Below are 23,237 nucleotides of genomic sequence, written 5' to 3'. Positions count from 1 at the left end.
GCTCCAGCCTTGGCGGCTCTTGCCCAGCGCCTGCAGAAACTACCCCGGCTGCAAGATGGGGTGGAAAACTTTATTTTTCGGAGGGTTAAGGCTACAGGCAGCGAGGGTGGGGCGAGTGGTGGAGGTATTTTTCTCCTTTTGCCCCCCCACCCCAGCGCTGCGCCAGGCTAGCTGCTTCCCCGGGCTCGGCCGCCGCCGGCCCGCGGGCGCCGGGCGGGCGCGCCCCCGGTGCGGCGTCGGCGCCCCTGGCAGCGGGGCTACCCGCGCCAGCGGCCGAGCTTGCTCCAGCAGTTCGGGTGCGATGAGGGGGCGCAGGTAGCGGCCCCCCGCTTGTGCCTCGGCGGGCTCCTGCGGCAGGCGGGGCGCGGCTCCGAGCCGCCCGCCGGTAGCGGGGAGCCGGCCCCGGGCAGGGAGGCGGAGGTCTCCCTCCCCGGCGAGACGGAGCGGGGCGGCCGATCCCGGCTTGGCGGCAGCCCCCGGCCGGATCGCCGTCGGGGCGGCAGCCGCGGCGGAGGGGTGGCTTTCCCCCGGCCCTGCCCTGCCCTGCCCGCCCGGCGGGGGGCTCTCCCGGGCAGGCTAGAGGTGACCGTGAGGAAGCGAGGTAGGTACGCCGTCCCGGACCAGCGGGATGCCGGTGCCGCCGGGGACAGGACAGCGCATCGCCGGTGTCCGCGTCAGGGCTGAGCGGTGCTGACACAGCCTCCCCGCTCCCCTCGCGCCGAGGCGCGCCAGAGGGTTTCTGACACCAGGCTTTGCGTGCAGTTCAACGAGCCTTCTGCTGGAAAGGGAGGTTTCATTTAATTTTTCTGGAGTTTTCCGTCATGTTTAGCATCAGAAAATTTCAGTCCTGCTCCAAATAGTATCCATGTGTTTGGGTAAAAAGTCACCTGAGTATTAAATTTTTTGCCTTGTTAAAGTGCGTGTGAGCAGACTTACTTTTTTTTTTTAAACCTGCCAAGCTGGTCTAAGTAAACTTGGGGACATTTTATCTTAGGTTATCTCTTTTTTATGCTTCTGATACTGCTGTTTGGTTTGAGATTAGCACATTGATTTTTGTCACAGGTCATGTTTTTCAATAGACCTGTGTTGCCTGCAGAAGACTCCTCTGCTCGGTATTCCAGAGTGGCTTCAAAATGGGTGATGGAGAAGTTACTGGGCAGAATTTTCAAGTGCCCAGAGCTAGCTAGTCTGTCCAGCACTTTAATACTGTGTTCCTGGTAACAACGCCTCAGCAATAAATAGTTGGCACAAAAAGCTTGAGACAAAGAACATTTATCCAAAGTAACAATTATGCTTGGGAATGATGAGCATCTGTAATTTTACATGCCTGTCTCTACCTTTTCCTCTTTTTACATGTGTTACTTGAAAAAAATTGCTAGAGTAAATAAGAAAAAAAGTTACATCTCCCATCATACATCAAAGAACATATGTCCCAAAAAATTGCTTGTCTCTCAAAACCAGAGTTTTTTCTGTTGTTGTTAGGCAAAATGAAATGTAACTGCTGGGAAAAAAATAAAGTAATATTCGCAAATCCCACTGGGCAGAAGGAGGATTGCTGAAAGACATAGGTTTGACTAAATGCACATGTTACTGGCATAACAGCTAAAATACTTCAGAAATAACCTCACTTTCAAGGTTGTTCACTTCTTCTCTCTTGTGTGTGATGAGCTTACACAATAACTGCACATAGGTGAAGATAGTTGAAGGTAAAAGGAACGCTTACGTAGTCAGTAGGTATTACGCTTGGAATGGATTTGTAAGGATTCTAGTAAGTTTAATCATATTTTATTATGAAAGTAATGAAATCTCTTCTTAGTCCTACATTAAACATGAGCAAAGAAAACTTAGTTTTGTTATTCTTCCAAACACTAGAGGAAGAGTTAATTTTAAGATGTTTCTAAACCTTCCCTTTTAAAAACAAACATTTCTTCTTGTCTTAAAATATTCACTGTGCTTTCACAATGGAAGTATCTATTTGGACATGTCACGTTTATCCGTGAGTTAAAAATATGAGAAAGAGCAGAATGCAGATGTTTTTTTCCATTGTTTTATACAGCCTGCCAGTTTTTGTGTGCTTTCCAAGTTACACGTTCATTACAGAAAAACAGGCAAACACCTGAATGGTAGGTGTAAGAGACCCAAAGAAAAGAAAACGCTTCTGTTTTGAATTCGTTTCGTCAGAATCTAAGCTGCAGGCAAAATTCACTTTGGTTATCAAAATTTTTAGAGCAGTTAACAATGTTGCAGCAATAACTTTGCAGTGATTTATCTGATTCCAGAGACAGACTCAGGAGATGAACAATCTGTTTTTTATACATCTAGAAGTAGGGATGCTTACTTGGTGATAACAGTTTGAAATTAGAAGACAAAATACACTGTCATTCTTTAAACACAAATGCCACCATTGTGCTTTAGCTTACTTCTTTATTGTATTTATTCAGAATTAACAAACTGCTGTAGAACTAATTAATTCACTTTCAAAATGAAATGTTGGTCATTTTGATAGTGATTAAAGGCACTCTAAATTAAGGTTTCATTGAAACCTTGAAGACTTTAATAATGATTGTACTTCCCTCAGATACAATGATGTTTAGGTTTTCAGTATGAAACTCCAGCAATTTATTGAAATACATAAAGATCTCATCCTTATTAAAAGACACATTAGTAAATTGATGTGTGACCCAATCGATAAGTGCTCCTGATGTGAACAATATTTGGTAAATAAAAAAATCCTAAGAGTCTGTTAGCAAAATTCATACTACATTTCTTGGATAGTTGCCAAAGTTCTGCTAGAACAGTTAAAAAATGTTCTATAATCATTATTGTTAGCATGTGTAAGTAACAAAGTTGTATATTCTTAGAGAGCCTAAGTTTGTTCTTAGAAATGTTTTAAGTATTCCCGTGCCTTATTTTTGTTATGTATTTAATTATTGTATTTAAGTACTATAAAAGCTGTAGTCCAATTCCAGATGAGTATATGTTTTAGTATTTTGAAATATAATAAAATAGGGTTTTTTAATCCTTTTTTGGTAGATTGGAAATTAATCCTCAAGTAAACTTGAAAAGGTGTTCTAATATTTTTGTTATTTATGTAGGCTTAGAATTAAGTGTACATAAATTCTAATTATCACCTTAAAGTGCATTAGTCTTTCAGCACTGTTTGCATGTATGCTCTTATATGGGACAGCAAAATATGATTGTCAAAGAATATTATTCTGAATCCAACACTTAAAAATAGTTTGGGGAGTTTGTTTTGTAATGGAGCGTATTCATTTAATCCTGATTACTAGTTCCCTTGTAATTAGAATTCAGCCAAAATGTCATGTACCTGTGCCAAATTTTGAAGCAGTCTACTTGCTTAGTGCTTGGTACTGCTTTTAATCTTGTCAGAGTTCAAGCTGAACTACTTTTAATTATTGCTACATTTTTCTGCTTGCAGGATTGTGCTTCAAGATTGTGGTTTATATTTAGGTATTTCCCTATAAGTTGTTTCAGTGGCAGGTTATGTAGCTTCTTAAATTGTTATTAGTTTCAGGGTGGTTAAAAATACTTGCATTTCAAGTCTAGTTTCTGGTCATATACAGAGGCCAAACCTTGTAGTCTCACACAAGCAAATATTTTTTATTAGGAGTGTTATTGGATTTGTCTGTATCTTATACAAGAAAATTGTGTATAAAGTTACATCCACAAGAGAATTATTATAAAGACGTAGGATGCTGATGTATTTTCTGATTGTGTATTTATGTGGATAATAAAATAAAGAAATCAGATGGTAATTAGAGAATTTAGATACTGAAAAATCATTTCAACTTCCAACTGGTGAGTTCCCATAATTAAGCTGGATACCACAATTGGACCAATATTGCTAGAGGTTTTTTTTTTAAAGACAGATAATTGGGAGCAGTGAACAGAAAAATGAGTGGATGCTTTGCATAGATCAGAATTACACAACCTGGATGTCTAAACTTAGGTGAGTTTTGTAGCTGAGTATTTACGCACTGATTCAGAAAAGCATCTGACTCCTCTGAAGTGCATACTAACACACTTAAGTTCTGTTGCAGTTGTGTGGATGAATGGCTGTGTACTTAAGTGCCTCTCTGAACCAGCCAAATGCATAGGCTTAATTTTGAGAAGCTCTGAGCGTAGGTGCTCATGCACGCCTGGCACTTGTCGGGAGTATGCTGGCCGGCTGGATAGATGTCTGAGTATCCTACCATCCATTTATATGTGTTTGCAGATTTGACCATGGCATGTTGGTTTTATATGCTGAGGTCACGTGGCTGGCTTTTTGTTTTGTTTGGCTTGTTTGTTTTCCATCTAGAAGTAGTTCTGCCTATGTACAGAGATTAGGGAAACCATGCCGAAATGGTTGGAATAGGAAGCAGACAGTACGTGTGTTAAGAACAACTAAGAAGTTGGGGACGAAGAGGGGCAAAATGAAGGCATTTGCTTTGGTTTTGGTATTCCATATAATTTTTATATGTCAAGGGAAGCATAAGAGCTTAAGTACTCGGGATATATACACACACACATATATATATGTATATATATAACTATTTTGAAACAGCATAGCTTGTATTTTGAGAGCATTTTATCCCACAGCTTGCTCTGGGAGCTGAAGAAATCTCTGACTGATTTCTTGTAATTAAAAGGTCAGTAGTAGAGCCTTCAATTCTTTACACCTACTTTCAGTGCTTTTAATAGTTTCACTAACACATTGTGTCTCCAGAAGAATATTAGTGTTTATTTTAAAAGTGGGGTTTTGAAACAGTTTGAAAAATTCTGTGGAAAAACTACACAAAGAACAATAGTTTCACTGGCTTCCACCTTCGTATGAAAGGCACCTTGTTAAGTGGTACATGGTCTTCATGAAATGCTTCTTATTAAATCTTCCAAATGCACATAGTGAGGACACTTCACTGCATTCTTTCTGCTAGCCCCGTATACTTTTGGAGAGGGACAGATAAAGATGAGCCTTCCTTTCTCTCCCCTGTTGCTATGATCCCAGCAATCTACCAGCTTCATGCTGGGCTGAGAAAATGAATGAATGCAATTAGTCCTTCAGGAGTCATGATCTTTGCATTCATACGGAGAGACATATGTAATATACATACATTCATATGTGAATATGTATGCATTTCAATGTATGTGTATGTATACTTATGTATATATACACACATATATACATAAGTATGTATGCATTGAAGTGTGTCATTAGAAGGTGATGTGGTATAGAGTAAATAATGAATGTTGTGTGAGAAAAAAAATCTCTGAAAATGAATTTTTTTAATTGATGAACTCTTAAATGTTTAGAAAATGAATAGCTTTACAAACTAATCCCCAGGTCCCATCTTCCACATAAGATCTTTTGTTTTAAAATTAAAAATAATAATAAAAAAATTATTTGTAGAATCTGTGTTTTAGTTCTTGGTCATCTTCCTATTGTGCTGTTTCTTCGCACGCTAGTAGTCCCCGGGTCAGTAAGTGGGCAGGTAGATAAGCAAGCACTCAGGCACACAAATGTAAAATGAAACAGAGAAGATTACAGGGATATGCTTTGAGAACTCTCTGGGCTTGTTAGAGTACCTTGTTACTGCTTCCTAAACCAGTCTGTTGCTGGGCAGAGTACTGCATTGTTGAAATATTTGACTTTAGGAAAGTGCATCAAGAAGGCTGGTCATTGGGATCACCTTAGAGAAGATGCTAACAAAGACGTAACCTTTCCTGGAGAAAGCACGAGTAGACAGCAGTTTGTCTATAGCTGTGAGATGTACCTCTCTTGCTTTGGCTCACTGTTTTTCAATTTTTTTAAATGCAATTAGAAGTACTTTGGAACTGGGATTTTCTTCCAATAATCACTCTTTGCTCTGCTATCCCGTTCTGAGCATTGCTTTTTAAAAAATGTCTTTAGTCTCATGATTAATCTAATCTTGCAGTGTTTCTGAATGGTGTAATTCACTGTTGAGAATAAAGGGCCCTGTTTTGTTTAAGTTTTCATTGCACTTGCGCTTAAAATTTAGTCAGTCAACAGCACACAAACATAATGAAATGGAAATGTTTGGTTTAAAATAAACAGACACGTTATTGAAATTGCTTTCTGGTGGTATTACAGTTATTGTGAGTAAGCCCTACTGTAATGTACTTCAGTGTAGCTGAATGGAAGAATAGAATCCTTCACGCATTAGAAGTCTTCCTTGAATTTTTGCATTCTCCCTATTCATTGTAGTTTCTACAAGCTAGATTATAGTTGAGCTAATTTAAAATGGTGGGTATTATTTTATAGGTGCAAACATGTATAGATGTCTGAAATCCTCTTTTTTAAGAAACTGAGCATAGATTGTTATATTACAAGCCCACAAATTCCCACTCGTACACATTTTAAAAAATAATTCGTGTTAAAATCAAGTATTTGAAAATATATTAAAAAAGGATGCTGTTCCACGAGGATTGAGATTGTATTTCTCTCCTGTAGAATGCCAAGGTTTCCAATAAAATAAAAACAGCCCCCCCATATATATATGTTTTTTTTTTTCATCTGGGGAAACATCCTTCATATTTTACTGTTCACAGATTGATGAAAATACATTGTTAGATCCTAGTTTTATGAAAAAAATGAGTTTGTTTATTTTTGACTGCTGCAAAATGTAGAGAAATTATTTGATGCCCGTGTTCTGTTAACTGGTATGCTAGGAGTTTTATGGCCATTTTTCTGTTTAAATGCATGACCAGTAAAAATGCTGTCAAAAGAAAAATCAGTTAAGGACAAGATACACAAGAGTCCTGTTAATTAGCAAGATCTGCTTGAATTGCTAATACCAATTTATAGCAAATTCTTCAGGTTCGGCAATTTTTACTTGAAAAGCCTTGAAAATTACAATTCTTATTGTCACTTGCATTATAATCTAGCGGAATAATTTACCTATCCATGCTGATATATGGCGTGGAAAAAAAGGATCTTAGACTGACAAAACCTGTAAGTACAGTATTAGTTAATTTTCACTTTGTTAATTTTGTTTTCCACCAGTAAATCAGCATATTAGTCTAATGAGGAACTGTTCAACAGTAATACCCTCAATAAAAAATTTTACTTCATGTTTATCACTGAGTAACTTTATATTTTTTGTTTGTTTTCATTGGACTCTTGAAGAACCATCTTATTTGATAGGCGCCATTTTTAGTTTTTGATGACAGTAATGAAATGGTGCTGGAGTGCAGAGAAAGAATGATTTGCTTGTGAATCATCTGGTGAGGCAAAAAACAGGAGCATTCACTTTGACTTTGATCACCCTCTGATAAAATATCTTTTTATTCCATTCTTAAAGATAAAATTTGGCCTTGTGAGATTTAAAAGCATGCATATTTTCACAGAATGTATTTCGTGCTGTAATTAATTTTTTCTATATAGCATTGACATTCTTTATTCATTAAGATAATATAATTTTTCATCCCTCAAATTATTTCTTTTTTTTTTGCTTGGGGGTGGACGCTGGCCAGTGGCGGGCATATTCACATTGTATGAGTTGTTCATCAGTAGTACTGGAGCGCTGTGGCCTTTCCCTAGTGGATAGCAATGAAGCACTACCTTTTTGCTTTTGTGGACTTAAAAGTAGTATTTTTCATTTTTCTTATTCATATTACAGTTCAGAAGAACTTCCTCCTCTCTACAGGCATTCAAATCACATTATCTTATCACACAGGGAATTGCTAAGAAATATATATAAATTTTTATTATAATACTAGTACTGTACATAGGAGTTTTTATTTTAATTTTTACTTTACATTTGTTTTAATTTTGTAAATAAATTTGAGTATCGAATCTCAGTCTATGCCTTTAAAACTGGAGCTGAATACATTCTAAATCTTTTCATCAAAACTAAACAAAAAATATCAAATCTCTCAATGTCTAATATTTTGTTGTTTTGATAGTGATGTATAAGTAAAATATAGATGTATTTTTTGTGAGGAGACAGAAAAAAGTAACTATTTTACTTTAGTTACTGGTAGATATGATGATGATCTTTGGAGCATAGTTATCAGTCTGCAATGCTAGTTCATCAGTGTTAGGTAAGGACTGCTAGCAGCTTTAATGATGTTGGGTTCCCTGGAATTGTTAAAAGTTGTTGCAAAGAAATTTGCTAATTGATGTTGTTAATGAGCAGGAAAACCAGCTGCATTGTTTTTTGGGTTTGGTTTTTTTTTTTTTTTTTTTTTTTTTAAATAGTTCTGTATTAATACAGGCAGGGTGTTTGGTGAGCAGAAGTTAACAAAGTAGGAGCTATCAATACTGCTCTCTTTCCTATTGTTTCCAGAAAAGAAGGAAATAAAGAGAGGCTCTGGAATTTGAACGTATTGACCTTCTGACATGCACACACAGCATGGTCATTGCACTGGCACATAAAATGCCTTAAGCCACCATAATGGCAAACTGCATTTTTGAAGTTACTGATACGAGAGCCAGCTGGATGGGGGATGGACAGCCAACATTGATTCTGCAGCTATTTGCAAGTTACCACTTTAGAGCCAGACAGCTTCACTTTTATATTCCCAAACTTACCACTTAGGAATAATGTTGCTTTGTTCAGCTTAGCCAGGGATTTGTGACTGCTACATAGACTTAGAACCGTTTGGTCCAGAATTGTGTGGTCATTCTCCATAGAGCTCTGCTTCACAGAGTAATTTCATTCATCTGGTGGTGGGGGAGGGATGAGAAACAGTGAAGGGACATTCAGATATAGCATTCTCCAAGGAAAATGCACATCCACATTAGCTAGTCACTTTTTTAAAGCTTTTTAAAGATAAAGGCAGAGATTTGGATGAAGTAGTTAAAAGCCAATTCAGACCCATGTCTTCAGACTACATGTGATCTCCTGGGGAGGCTCTCCATGCATACTCTGGAAAAGACCTAATATTTTATGTACTGCAACAGCTCTTCCCCCCACCTTTTTTTTATTTGTTTACAGTTATTGCTCCAATACACTTATACATCTTTTTGCAGTTCTCTTGGGGCTTAGTTTATTAAAAATTAGTGATCCATCACTAAGTGGGGTACAGCACAAATACTGGTGCTTCCAAAAGGGAGTTTTTGTGCCAAACCAGAAGAAATAATAGGGATACAAAAGCTGCCAAAAAGCGTGTCTCCCAATTGCTAATTAATCAGGCGAAAAAGCACCTCAGCAACTACAGTTGAATGTGGGACAGTTTATTGTAAATATTGAATAAAGATATATTGAGAGGGCATAGTATCTTTTTGTTTGTAGCTATGTATAATTAAAAAAAAAAAGTCAGCTGTATGCCAGAGTTGGTGGGGATTTATGTTCATTTACTGTTACGTTCATGGCATTGTCAACGGATAGATCTCGTTCAAAAAACCTCATGGTAGTTTTGAACAAAAAATTACCGTTTTGTCTATTTATTTTTTTCTGTCTGTTTTTAAGGTGGTGGTTATTAATAATAATATCTATAGACAATAAGCAAAACTTTAGAAAAGATCTTTTTAAAAACTCATATCTTCAGTCATCTGGGTTACAAGGTATGGGAGAAAAAGAACCATTACTGTGAATATCTGGTATCCAAAGCTGCCAATCACTTTTGGCACAGCTCCCATCATGGTTGCTGTGCCCATAATTAAATGCCTGTCATTAGTGTATTTTTCCATAACATTTACAATGGAAAAGGCAAAGGGTCCTTGCAGAGCTATGGCTGTCAGGGGAACAATAAAAACTAATTACACACTCTGCTGTCACCATTGTCAGCTCTGCTTTTGGGGGGAAAGAACATGGAAAGTGTGTGCCTAATAATTATATATATAAAATTATATATATACAATACCCAATTGGGGAAACTCAGTCATAGTGAAGTGACATTTACTTGGGAGTTTATTATTCCTGCATTCAAAAGATCTTAATTCTAGGGTTGTATTTTCCCCTTCACTTATGCCTAGGTTGCATACACTTTTCCCTTTGCATTTCAGTCACTTTTGCCTTTCTTTCTTTCTGTCTTGCACACTTTCTGGTGAACTGAGCTTTCCAATAAAATTGCTGGGATCAAAGCCAGTATTTGCCTGCATTTATTAAGTGGGTGCAAATCATCTTATCCTTTGTATGCTTTTGCTTGTGTCCTGCATAGTAAACTGGATTAAAAAAAAAAAAGCTGAATGAAAGCAGCTAGTTTGCATGTTCACCGTTTTTCTGTTTTCAGCCCATGGTGTGCAGGTCATCTTCAGCAAAATCAGGTTAAGATTTTGGAGTACTGCAGTAGCGACTTTGGTGAAATATGTGCTAGTTCTTTTTATCAATGCACAAATATTTCCAAATGTAAGCTTAAGTGCATAATTGCAAAGTGAATTATCTTGAATGATGTCTGCAAAGACATTGAAAGAGTGAAGTTGTGCCTTCATGCTAATATTTACTGATTTTTTTTGTAGCCTGTAAAATAAGTAGTTTATTGAAGCAGGTTTTTTAGCCCACTGATTTTAAAAAAGAATAGATCCTCAGAACCAGAATTTTAAATATATTTAGGTACCTAGAGTTGCAGACAGGAGCCATGTGTGATTTTTGAGACTGCTTGGTGCCTAACCATCTTAGATTTTATTTCTGCTTTTTTTACACCCATATGTTTTTAAATACCTTTCAAAAAAATGGTCCCTAAAGCTGATTAAGTAAAGTAGTTTAAATAAAAATCCTAGTTTTTAAAAGTTGCTGAAGTCAGTAGGAGCTGATGGATACTAATGAGGAATGGAAGTCCATCTATTTATTAGTATTGTATGCCTCGATAGATACTACAGGATCTAATGTTGGTCTCTTTCTTTTTTTTTTTTTTTTAAATATAGCACCTTTTGCTGCTTTTTATTGCAGTATTTTCAGCAGTGTTCAGATCTAGCTCTATTGAAGTAAAAAGATTCTCCTACTGCTTTGGATGGGAGTTGACTTAGGTCCTCTATTGATGATTTTATGGTATAGTTCATGAATAAGAGTTTCAGTAGTTAGGCTTGTCAATTTTTGTGAGGCCACGCAATCTGTGAATCAAATCTAGTGAGAGGGCACAGCAGCATGGGGCTATACATGCCTGTGGGTATTTGTCTGATTGGGTCCAAGTAAATTCTACACTGAGATTTTTTGAACTGTTTCTGCAGACTTGGGACCTCCACCTTTGCAGGGCTGAAGGGGGTAAAAGTGAACCCGGTGGAATGAGTAGTTGCTTTGCTGTCAGCAGTTTTAAGAGTGAGAATTGGCTTATCGTATGTGATTAGCAGATAGGCATTAGTGAAACTGAGGTGTTGGATGCCTTATACAGTGGAGGACAATTTAGCATGTGCCAAAAAAAAAATTAATTTAAGATCATTAAGGTAAATTTAATCAGATATAGTACTACACCAGTGGGATACAGGTTATGTATTTTCCAAAGCACTATATGCAATATACTGCTCTCTTCTAGATAAGATATTCCTTAAAGACCAGATGGATCTTGTGAATGCCCAAATAGGATAGAATTGTTTCCTCACTGAAATAATTAAAACACTATTCAGGAAAGAAGTCTCTATTTTATAGAAAACAGAACAATAGTATTCTACAAAACAGAAGTCCCTATTTTGCTGGAGAATGCTACTTCTCCTTGCAAATGTAAACTCTTTAATATATAAACCATGTAATTTATTACCTGTTTACCAAAATGGTGAGCAGGAATTCTTGTCGTGTGGCATGTCACTGTATTTTGAGGCTGCTGGGAGAATGAGAAAGCAATTTGTCTTGAAGCTATTTCATTTAATGGAGTACCAAGTATTAAATTTTTCTTAATTTCCAGTGGGCTTGCTGGTATCTAGTGGCTATAAGATGCAATGTAATGAGAGGAAGACGCATCTTTCAGGAAATGTGGCATATGTTTAATTTGAGAAGGCAGATGTTGATGAAATAAACTTCTTTTTCTTAAAATTGAGTCTTGCAAAAAAAATCAACTTCTAATTCTTAAACTGTATCCATTGTGCACACATTTGAAATTTGATCATGTTTTGTAGTCTCTGTGTTGGTAGATCCAGTTGTAAGACATTGGGCCCAGTTTAATGTTACTTGTATGTATTTGTAGTGAGTTGCCTGCCAGGTTCCCAGAAATCTTTGAAAGTTTTCTGTGAAGTTGATTTTTTAAATGTATTTCAAAAAATGTCCTGTGAATGTTTAATAGCTTTTTATGTTGAGTTCTCGAATGTTGTAAAGGAATGCATACACAATTTTATTGAAAAACTTATGTCTTAAACAGTCTTCAACCTACCTCTACAAAAAATACTAGGAACACTTCCTGCAGAGAACATGATCATTTTGTAACACACTTAATAGCATAATCCTCACTTAAAAACATGAAATATAAATCAGTCTCTCTGTATTGTAGATAGGAACTTCACTAGCAGAAGTTCCATACATTTGTTGAGTGTTTTGAGAGTATAAAGGTATTCTTCATTAAAATAAAAACAAAATGAGTGTTATTTGCAGTACCTTTAATGAAGGTGGTATGAAATTTCTCATTAAGGTTAAGATTCACATTATCATAACAAGTGACAGTGTGGATGAAGAAGGAAAATTAATTAGAGAGGTAGATCATACTTGTTTCTCATTATATCATGGCTATTCACTGCATTCAAATTCCAAGCAAACCCTTTCTCTATATGTCAATTATATAAAACTTACTACTTGGGAAGAACACTTTATGAAGAGAATGTCCATATTCACTGTTTCTATTCCAAAGCATGATAGTTAGCTTAAAAAAAAAAAGTTTTTTTAGTGATTTACAGCATCACTTTAATATTACTTTTTCAGACCCTGTCTCTGACTGAACTACATTTTATAGCTTACTGTAAAAAGAAATCTCCGTTTTCCATTTTTTCATACTAGCTGTCTCTTGATTTAGTGCTGATATAATGGCCTTCTTCGGAACAAAGCGTTTGGAAGACTTTCATAAGCACTTTATTTTAGGTGTAGTTTGGAGCTAATATATTATTACTGATGAAAGCAATTTTGCCTTTGTAACTTCTGTGAGTAAATCAGACCATTGCAGTGCCCAATTAGGATTTCTGTACTGTGTTTTTCTTATGTACAACAGAGGAATGATTGCATCTTCTTGTGTTTGTGTGGTTATTTTCTTCATAAAACTGGTACAGTGGATGCCTACAAGACTTCATTTTTAGATTAGAATTAGTATCAGGTAGGTTTAATCCAATCTTCTTGAATTATCTGTTTTCTTTCATATTCAGCCCTGCCCTTAAGACAAAATGTCCTCTGCTTTCCACACTGTAATGAAAATGTCAGAAACAAAGCAAGTCTTGGTAGTGTCTTAGTCCCAGAAGTATGGTGATGTACCCAGGTGAAAAAGTTCTGTGGTTTTCAGTTAAATGTGCTAGAGATTAGTACTGTTACCTGTGATTCCTGTTAGGGATAGTATTCTTAATGGTTTTGGTCTGAGAAACTTTCCCACCTTGGAGAAGGAAAAGAAATTATTATTTTTTTAAGACCAATTCATAGCTTTTAGAGAGAACCTTCTCTGCACTTTCTACTTATTGTGGTCCACATCGCTGCAGTAATGTTCTTATTTAGATAATATATCAGAAGCAAGAATAGTGTTTACACAAATATTGCTTGTCAGTTGAGAAATTATCTGATTAATACAGAATATCCTGATTTATGATAATACAGGATTACTAATTACCTTTTTCTGCAGTATTCCATAATAAGTGATGGGAAATAGACTGTAAGTAGTATTCTGCAATATTTATCTAATGAACAGAGGGTAAAAGAAATATGTTAACATACTCTGACCAGATGCTGTGCTATATTTCCATGAAATTCCCATTGAGTTTACTGAATCATTGGGGATGTTATTTTATTTTTTAAGTTGCAGTAATAGGAGAGAATGAAGTAAGTATCAGCTGTTCAGTCAACAGTACTTCACTGTGGCTCATTCTCTTTTATTCCTCTCCAAATTTCAAAAACATTATTAGTAATGCTAAGCTATTTTAAAAAATAGAACATGGTTAAATTTCTCTAAAAAGATGTAGCATGTGTTTTCACTTACCACTTCTGCAAAGCCTGTTTTACTTTTTATTTTGGTTGTTTACTGAATGTTTTTTCCTCTTCAAAACTTTGGTTCCATCTTAGCTACTGTTTTGGGCATGGTTACATATTTATTTTGTTTATATTAAAGCTTATTAATCCATATATTGATTAAAATTCTCACCCTGCATATGGAGTTAGGAGAAGGCAATGTAAAAGATGGGCAAGAGAAATTTGTTACAAACTGATTTTGGTATAAAGGAGCCTGTACTTATTTCCTTAGGACTGGAAAGCCTCAAAATTTTATTCTTTTGAACTGTTTCGGACACAAGCATTTCTCAGTTACTCAGGAGTCTTACCTCTGTTGCAGATGTGTTTGTGTCTTCCTTTAATTGTACTAGTTCTTTCTACCTATCTTTTGGTGTTTATAAGCTTTCCTGCATTCCCTTAAAGTGAGAGGAGTGGAATGGAAAGTGATTGGGAATCCCATCTGATATTATAAAATTTTAAAAATCAAACAAATGCCATGACAATAATGCAACATTCGAATAAAGCAACTCAATCAAAACTCCATGCATGTGAAAATTGAACATGCAAGGTGGGAAAGTGCATCTGTTCTGCTGTTGCATGCCCTTTAACCCCAGGGCTGACATAAAATGTGTTTTTCAAAAGATCCTGACACATCTGAAGCTAAAGCTATAATTTCTCCTGTTTTAACAGTGGATTGTCAGACTCTTACTCAAAACTTTCAGTGGAGTCTAACATGAGAAAGCATGTTCAGACAGAACTCCAAGCACTCTAAATAAAAAATCATACAGCTGCCTTTCAGTTTGAACAGGTAAATGATGATTGTCAATCCAATTGGATTTCACTGTCAGAAACGTGGTTTGGGGAGGTTTTTTTTTTGTATTATGTGGATGGTTATGGGGAGTCAGGGAAGAAGCTGAAGAAGAAGAGGGGGAGATTCTACAAATGACAACCTCAGTTTTCAGCCAGGATGCTGCTTTTGATTTTGTTGGTTTTGCGGCAATTCTGCAAGCTTCTGGAAATAGATGAATACTTCTACAGAAGTGTGATTGCAATGGAAAAAGAAAAAAAAATCCAGAGATTTTAATTAGAAAAAATGTTTATTTAAAAACATTTAATTGTATTTCCATTATGTGTGAAGTCATCCCCTTTTAGGGGCAAGTAATTACACCTTGCATATGGCTTAGGTCCTTAACATGAAAAATGTCAGTTCTTAACCCTTTTTCTATATTTGTTCTCTCAATAAGCTGGAAGTGTGTTTTTTACTTACAGTTTGTAAACACCAGAAGATTGCATCTGTGCAAAAGGTGCATTGCTATAATCTATGGTCATGCTATCATCTGTGGTCATGCTGTGACCTAGGTATTGTAAAGAGAATGAGAGCTTTAGATAGTTGATGAGGTGTGATTCTTTGCATACTTCGTTTTCTGCGGTTGCTTTAAATGGATTTGCCTATAGTAGCTGTCTGGTGTGTGATTTTCAAACTCTGCTAATCAGCTTTAGGGGAAAAATTACTTTCCTAATTATAAGTGGCTGATTACTCTTCAAACGTAATTTGTGGTATTGTTCAGTGTCCTCTATACTTTTCCTGTCCCCCTTCCCTTTTCCTTTTTTCTTTTTGTTCTGTGACCAAGAAAAAGTATTTTTAGTTGTAATCTGTTATCCCCTTATTTTTACCTTGTTAGAGTAAAATTGAGTAAGGTCTCAGGGTTCCCGACTAGTGCGTTCCGTTTGCAAGAAGCCATGAAACAGTGACTTCAAACTGTAGTAAATATTGACTGGGTCTCTGAGCTGAGCCTTGCTCAAAGCCCACTCTGGAGACTTGAAAGGCTCCTATTGTTCCTTCTCAGTCAGCAGTCCATAGCCAAGGCTAAAGTATGCATGTGTTAGGAGAAGAAGAAAGGCAGTGGGGGAAATTAAACAGTGAACACAGCTTAAGGCGTAACTGCTCAGTGCAGAGGAAGGGGAAGCCTCCAACAAAAAAGGGGCAAGGACTTGCTGCGGGTTGCATAAAGCTTTGCAGAAGTGGACTGTCCAGCACCATCCACCCTCTTTCTGTGTAAGGTGCTAGATGAATGTAGCCTTAGCGTCATTTAGGTAGGATGTGGAGAAGGGGTACCAGCTTTTTCCTTCAGGGGATGGTTCCTGCCAAAGATTCTGCAGTCCTTTGTGAACAGCTAGGCAATGAAGGTGGATTCTTGGGGAACTCTCTCTCCCCTCTCTGTTTGAGGCTCAAATCAGAGTAGCGATGGATGAAGTATTTTGGAGAGTGTAAGCACTGCTGTTCTGTTCCATGTAGCTATTGTTTTGGCTGTGCAGAAAGATGGCAAGATGCAGAGGATCTTGAAAGATGCAGAAGCATCCGCTTTTTATTAATTCATTTGGGAGCACAGCTTGGCCTTAAACACAGACTGCAGATGGTTGTGCTTTCCTTGGCCAGTCCATCCTCATTGGAGAAGCTTCTGCCAGCCAGTGCCGGCCGGGTGATGGACCCTTGCTCTAAGGCAGTATGAGGAGCTGTCTCATCTCTTTGTACCCTCCTGTCCCCTTTCTGTTTTCTTTTGGAGTTATTTTTCCTAAGTTGCTTTCAAATTCTCATTTGCCAGGATATTTCACCTCTTTATAGGATGAGTACTTGTGTTGACTGGGTGGGTAATACAGCCTACTACATTACATTCACCTGAACCGAATCTCCATATGCATATAGATCCCTGACTTGCTGTGATGAAAGTGAAATTCATCTCACCAGGCTACCTAGCTCTCTCCCTCCCTTCCCACCCAAGACAAGCCTTCAAAGAAAAGTATGATTAGCATTGTACCTGCTGCCAGTCTTAAAAAAAAAAAATCTTTCCTGCCGATTCATTTTTGCTTCTAGATAGGTGCTCCTTGAATGTGATGAGAGAGATGTGTCTCACACATTTCACAACGGTCAGCTGTCCTCCTCCCTTTCTATTTTGTCTCAGTTATGTTCTCCATTCCCTCCTGTCCTTCAGTCTAGATGATGTAATGAAACTTCAAAGGACCCATGACCTCCTTTTCTTCCTACTCTCAAGACAAAGCCTTGCCCTCTGCATTTAAGATTATGGAAATGACAGTGTATCTATCTCATTATTGTAAAGCATATAGGGATATTTTGAATATGAAAGGAGCTGTATAAAAGCAAATTCTGTTTACTCTCCTCAGATGGGAATAGGATTGTCTTGTTACTGCACTGGTCCTTTATCTAGGATGGAGAAGTGCTTGACATCACGCTAATAACAACAAGTTTGCACTATGCTTTGCTTGCACCCTGTAGCAGCACTATAGCGAGCAGAAACCCAGTCTTCAAGGGTGGGGTAGGAGAAGTTGGAATAAAGATGGGAATTACCTGAAATATGACTATATTGTTGATAAGAAACTTCAAGTACAGTGCCTTAAAGCTAGCAAAAGCATTGTTTTTCAAGCTTACAGAGAGCAGTACTATTTCAAAGCCAGAAAAAATGACTTTCAATAAGCAGGTAACACATTATTAGAAATTGCTGTGGAGCACTGTGATTGAATTTTAGTTAACCAGGATTTTCATCTTGCTAGAGATCAGCTGATTTGGTGTGCGAATACTTAAGAATATAAAATCTGTTAGGTTGAACTAGATTCCCCCCCCCCCCCGCAACATTTTTTCCTTTTTTTCCCTAATGAGAAGAATACTCTATGTAAATATTGTATGCTGATTGCCAGATCCTGTTCAAGGTCCTTTACCTGTTCTGAAGACAGAAGTGCGTAGTTGAGACATTTGTAGTTGTGATACAGAAGAGGAAGGTTTATAAATTTTTTTTTCTGCAGTGAAACTGTTTTACTTTGAACTAGTATTTTAAACACATAACAGATTTACATCTTGTTAGTTTTTCAGTTTTAACCATTACTTATGTTTTCTTCTGTCTTGGAATTTAAACGAACAGCTGGAAAATATATTTTACTGAAAACCACTGCATCACAAACACCAACTTGAAAAAGTTAAACATCATTAGAAATAATTTTTGTGTATGCCTCGAATGCAAAGTGACTTTCAATAAAGCCAGTATAAGGAAACAATTAACCTGGCTCTTGTCTAGGCCACTTTTCTTTCCTTTTTTAGTATTCTTCTCATTTGTGTGTATGCCTCCCTTCCTCACCTTACACAACAATTTTAATATTATGATTGATAGTTTACAGACAGGAAGATTCTGAGTTACTGCTTCTGCAACAATCGGAACATTTCTCTGTTACACGAGCCATAAGATTTTTACTTTAACCTTAAAGCATGTATATATAAGATAGCATAAAATGCCTGCATTTTGGAAGGTTTTATTGTTCAGACTGGAAAACAACATATTGTTGTACTAATTATCCCTCTTCTACTTTTAAAATTTAGTGTAGAGTTGTTTCTTTGTATTTGCCAAATCACCTGTTCTAAATGACACTAATTTGTGAATTGACTGGCTTGTATTAAAAAAGAATGACCAATCAAAATTGTAATGTATTTATGTGCTGTTTTTCTTCTGTCTCATGCTAAAAAAACCCAAAAATTGTGTTCCTTCACTACTGTAGCTGATATTTCAACTGTAACCATGAGTTTTTTAGAAAGCTTAAAAATCTTGGCAGAAATATAGTCTTACTTCTTTTGTCTCTGTAATGCTACGTTTGCCTGACAGCTCCATAATGCAGCTTTATTTTGTACCCTAATGTTGTAACCAGCTGTTTTCCGATTTTAGCAGGTCAGTTTGAAAAACAGTAGTTGTTGGTACTTACCACTGTGCAATGAGTTGCATCTGTTTTCTTCAAACTTTTTTGATTCTTTTATTCTGTAAACATTTAACTGAGTTTCAAATTAGTGTGATAACTGTACCGTATTAATGCAAAATACTCCCCTTGATATGCAGTCATGCCCACCGTTTCTCTTAGAAGTTCTACATTTATCTTTCGTGTTTTATGATAACAACATTTTATGATGGACAGATATTATGACAAAATTGAATGGGTTCATTGCAATCTTTTTATTTTATTTTTTAAAATCTAATTCTACCAGTGTTTTTTAAAAAGAACTTAATTAAAAGGTTGTAAGGGCTGGGAGGAGTTGAACTTCTCCAACACTCTTCTCAAGAAGAGTGTTTTATTTTACAGTAGGAGTCTGCAAAGAACAAAACAAAATCATATGAAGACCTGTTAGGCATGTCTCCATGAAGACTGAAGCAATGGATCTGAGGGCAGGCAGCAACATAGAGTTACACTGCCTAGTGCTCTGCTAATCATTTACACCATTCACATTGAAAAAGACCTGCTTGAGAACAAAGGGAAGAAGAACCCTCATCATCTGTGCAGGTACTGATTTTTAGTTCAGCTTCACCGTAATCAGTTTCCCAGTTTGATTGGTACAGCCCATTTCCTGTGGCAGGGTGGCCTGTCGATGAATTAATTGAAATCACAAAACATGATAAAGGCCTGTTCTCCTAGAGCACGGGGTTTGCGCCCATCCAGTCCATTGCTTTAGGTAGATTAATCAGGGATCACAGAATCGTATAGGTTGGAAAAGACCTTTAAGATCATCAAGTCCAACCGTAAACCTAACACTACCAAGACCACCACTACACCATGTCCCTAAGCACCTCATCCAAACATCTTTTAAAGACTTCCAGGGATGGAGACTTCCCTGGGCAGCCTGTTCCAATGCTTGACAGCCCTTTCAGTGAAGTAAAATCTAAACCTCCCCTGACACAACTTGAGGCCATTTTCTCTCTTCCTATTGCTAGTTACTTGGGAGAAGAGACCGACCCCCACATCTCTACAACCTTCTTTCAGGTAGTTGTAGAGAGCGATAAGGTCTCCCCTCAGCCTCCTTTTCTCCAGGCTAAACAACCCCAGTTCCCTCAGCCGCTCCTCATCAGACTTGTGCTGTAGACCGTTCACCAGCTTTGTTGCCCTTCTCTGGACACGCTCCAGCACCTCAGTGTCTCTCTTGTAGTGAGGGGCCCAAAACTGAACACAGGTACATTTTTCTATATTCTTCACATTTGTGTGTATGCCTTACTTTCTTATTTCTCATCTAACATAGCAGTTTTAATACCATGATTGGCATTTTACAGCCAGGAAAATTCAGGATGCGTCAATGAAAGTTCTTTTTGAAGCATTAAAATTTACTTTTTATAGTATAGAGTCCACAACATGCATGGGCATTTTCTTTTGCATAATTACTTATCCTATTGCAAAGTGTTAGAATGGCTGTACCAAACAGGGCGTAACAAAGTATGAACCCAACAGGTTCCTGAAGGTCTCCACTGTAGTTTAGAGTCTCTTATCCAAACTAAAAGTTCAGAACAACATAGTTTTATGTAATTTTTGTAAAAAAACCCATGAAAATGCTTATTTAATCTCTGTGGATGTTAGATACAAGCCCAAATCATCCTTAAAAAGCAAATGTCTAGAGAGGATACTCACTGGTTTGACACAAGGATTCTTGCTAAAAGCTGCAGTAATTCTGCCTTGTGGAATATCAAAATCGGCACGTTTTACAATGATCTGTGCAAGTTCAGCAGATAAGATTCATGATATCTGATCTAGCACTCTGCCTTAATGGAGAATAAAGAAAATGATACAGACTCATATATGTACATTTATGCATGAGAGTTACTCTTTTTGGTCACATTTTTGAAAAAATGTTCTGAAATTCTGATCTAATATCTGCAAAAATACTTTGAAGATGTCATATAAGTGCCTGTCTGATCAGTCACCTCTCTAAAAGTACAGGGACATTGTAGTGTTTTAGAAAAGTATGAAATTGTGGAGGACTGGTTTTATTTCTATTAATTAAGATATTGTGATGTTTGTGCTTAAAATAGTTTAAAGAAACTTATAATTTATAATAGGCTCTGTCATGAATAGTCAGGAAACAGGTAGAAGTGATTTGATTTTTCAACCTGATCTTTTACTTGAGCAGTGAACCTCTGACATACTGGGGAAAAAGATACATATTTTCAGAAATGGATTTTGCAAATATAATACCTCAAAATACAAAATTTATAATTTTTAGCTAGAGAACAGTTGTATCATTTTCTCCTTAGGGCCTTAGATGATGAATTACATTCATTCATAGTATTTGAAAAAACAAATACATGTAATGGCTTTCAACTTTATTAATGCAGAATTTTTAAATTCTAGCCTCTAGAATATTTTTTAAAAACCTGTTTAAGTTATAGCAGTTTCTGAAGATATGCAAATTGCACATTCAACTTCAGTTCTGAATGCATTTTTGTACTAAAATATAGCGATTGACCAGCTCGTATTCTTCATTTTCCACAGCCTCTGTTTTCTAGATAGGTGTTCAATAATGCCTTTTCAACAGCTTGTCTAAATAATTGCTGAAATGAGAGAAAGCTTTCACTTACTTGGTGAATTATAAAACACACACACAAAAATCCCTGCATTTTGGAAGGGTTAAAGCTTTTCATGAAGGTTAATAGAAAATAAAGAAGTGTAGCAATGTAGTGTTTGTTTGAAGAATTTGAGCCAAGGTGTCTATTTATCTCTAATGGAGGATGACAACGAAGGATTTAAGAAGTCATCCCACTTATTGTCTCCAACACAAAAACCTTCTGCCTGCATCTTTCAACTTGCTTCACCACTTCTGAAGAAGCAGTGGGCAAACTGCTGAATTTTTATTAATCAGCTTAACCTAATGAGATGAAAAGAGCTTTTCAGAATTACAAGGGGAGAGATATGCACATACAGAGAAAACTGGTTTTGAATGCTTTCACATCTAGAAATTTTCTTCGTAACAGCTGGGAAAAGGCAGACCTCAGTTCTGCTTCTGGCTCCCTCACCTGCCTTCCTCATTTTGCTTTCCTACCTAATTTTAGATCTTCTGTAAGCATATGTTCATGAGGTGTTTCCTCCCTTCCCCACCCCTTCAGGAACAAGTAAAAGGAAGACTTAATGCGGGTTTGGGGTGGAGATACCTTTGGGAACTGAGGCAAGAAAGCCTAAGCTGATAAAACGTGACTCTTCCGATGGGGGCCCTGTTTGGATAACTTGCCTCTTTTAAATTCTTCTTTTCCCTTCCCTCCCTCCCCCCCAGCTCCCACTCCTTTTCTCTCTCTTGTCAAGCCCACTTCATAAACGGTAGCAGCTGGAGATCTTTTTAGTGGCATTCAGGGATTACTGCCCTTCAGGATTTTAATAAGCCCCACTGCCTGAAATGCCTGTGAGGGTGCTCTCTGAGACAATTACCATTCAGGGCTGGGATTGAGGGCCCTTCATGGCCCAGATGGCCAAGGGGCTGCACACGGGCAGATAGGATTCCCCAAACAACAGATCATTGGAGCAAAGAGAGAGTGTTGGGGTTTTTTTTGGTGGTGGTTAGGATGAGGAGTGGGGAGAGGGAGAAAAGGAAGCGAATAAGGGCGTTCTATCACTTTGCAGCTAATCAAAGCTAAGTTTGCGCATCCTCCTATACATAACTGGATTTAAACTGTGACCTCTTAAGAACTGCAGTTTGAGGTTACATATCCCTATTCACTGTAAGGCAGCTGCACTTTGTAATTTAAAAACACAATACTGATTATGAGGAGTATTTCTTAGCTGCCCCCACAGGAAGAAATAAGCTGTAAAGGGCTAGAATGAGATCTCTTCTTACTTTAGTATTGGGAACAGAGGACAGAAATTGCAGGCAGAAGTAACTGGTAGCTGTGGATGTCTGGGACAGTCTGGAAGGTCTGAAAAATACAGCTGATTAACAGAAGGAATTGCTCATTTAGGTTTGGTTTTACCTGCAGTATGGCATGGCTTCTAGATGAAGCACATGGAAATGAAGTGGTGGACTTCTGAAAAGACTTTTTCTTTGGATGAAATTTTACCCACTGAAATAAGGGAAATGCAGGGTTTAGGAGAGAAAGTTTGGAGTTGTTTTTGCAAGGAGCACTCCTTAGTGACTTAAGTGCTTGCAAAGCTAATTTCAGTACAGCCAGAGCTTTTTGGTCTTGCAGTCCTGTGCAAAAAGTGGGAAATGCGGCTTATTAGCTGAACAGCTGTTCTCTGTCTGGATGGACAGACATTAATTTTTTAATCCTTGGACCCCTGATGGCAGAAAAAACAATTTGTGCCTCTTCACATTAAAGTTACTATTTGTGATACAGAGCTCAGTTGCTGCCCATTTGCTTTTGACTTCTACAA

General features: G+C 37.4%; 1 protein-coding gene across 2 annotated transcripts in view; it reads left to right on the top strand.

The window, feature by feature from the left end:
* The window catches only part of EFNA5 (ephrin A5), a 214,781-nt gene that overhangs the window by 1,309 nt on the left and 190,235 nt on the right, over nt 1-23,237 (top strand). The gene's annotated exons all lie outside the window — the stretch shown is intronic.

Source organism: Ciconia boyciana, chromosome 4 (assembly GCF_034638445.1).
Source record: "Ciconia boyciana chromosome 4, ASM3463844v1, whole genome shotgun sequence".
NCBI classification, from domain to species: Eukaryota; Metazoa; Chordata; class Aves; order Ciconiiformes; family Ciconiidae; genus Ciconia; species Ciconia boyciana.
The sequence above is the reverse complement of the archived record's forward strand: the minus strand, read 5'-3'. Positions and strand labels throughout refer to the sequence as shown.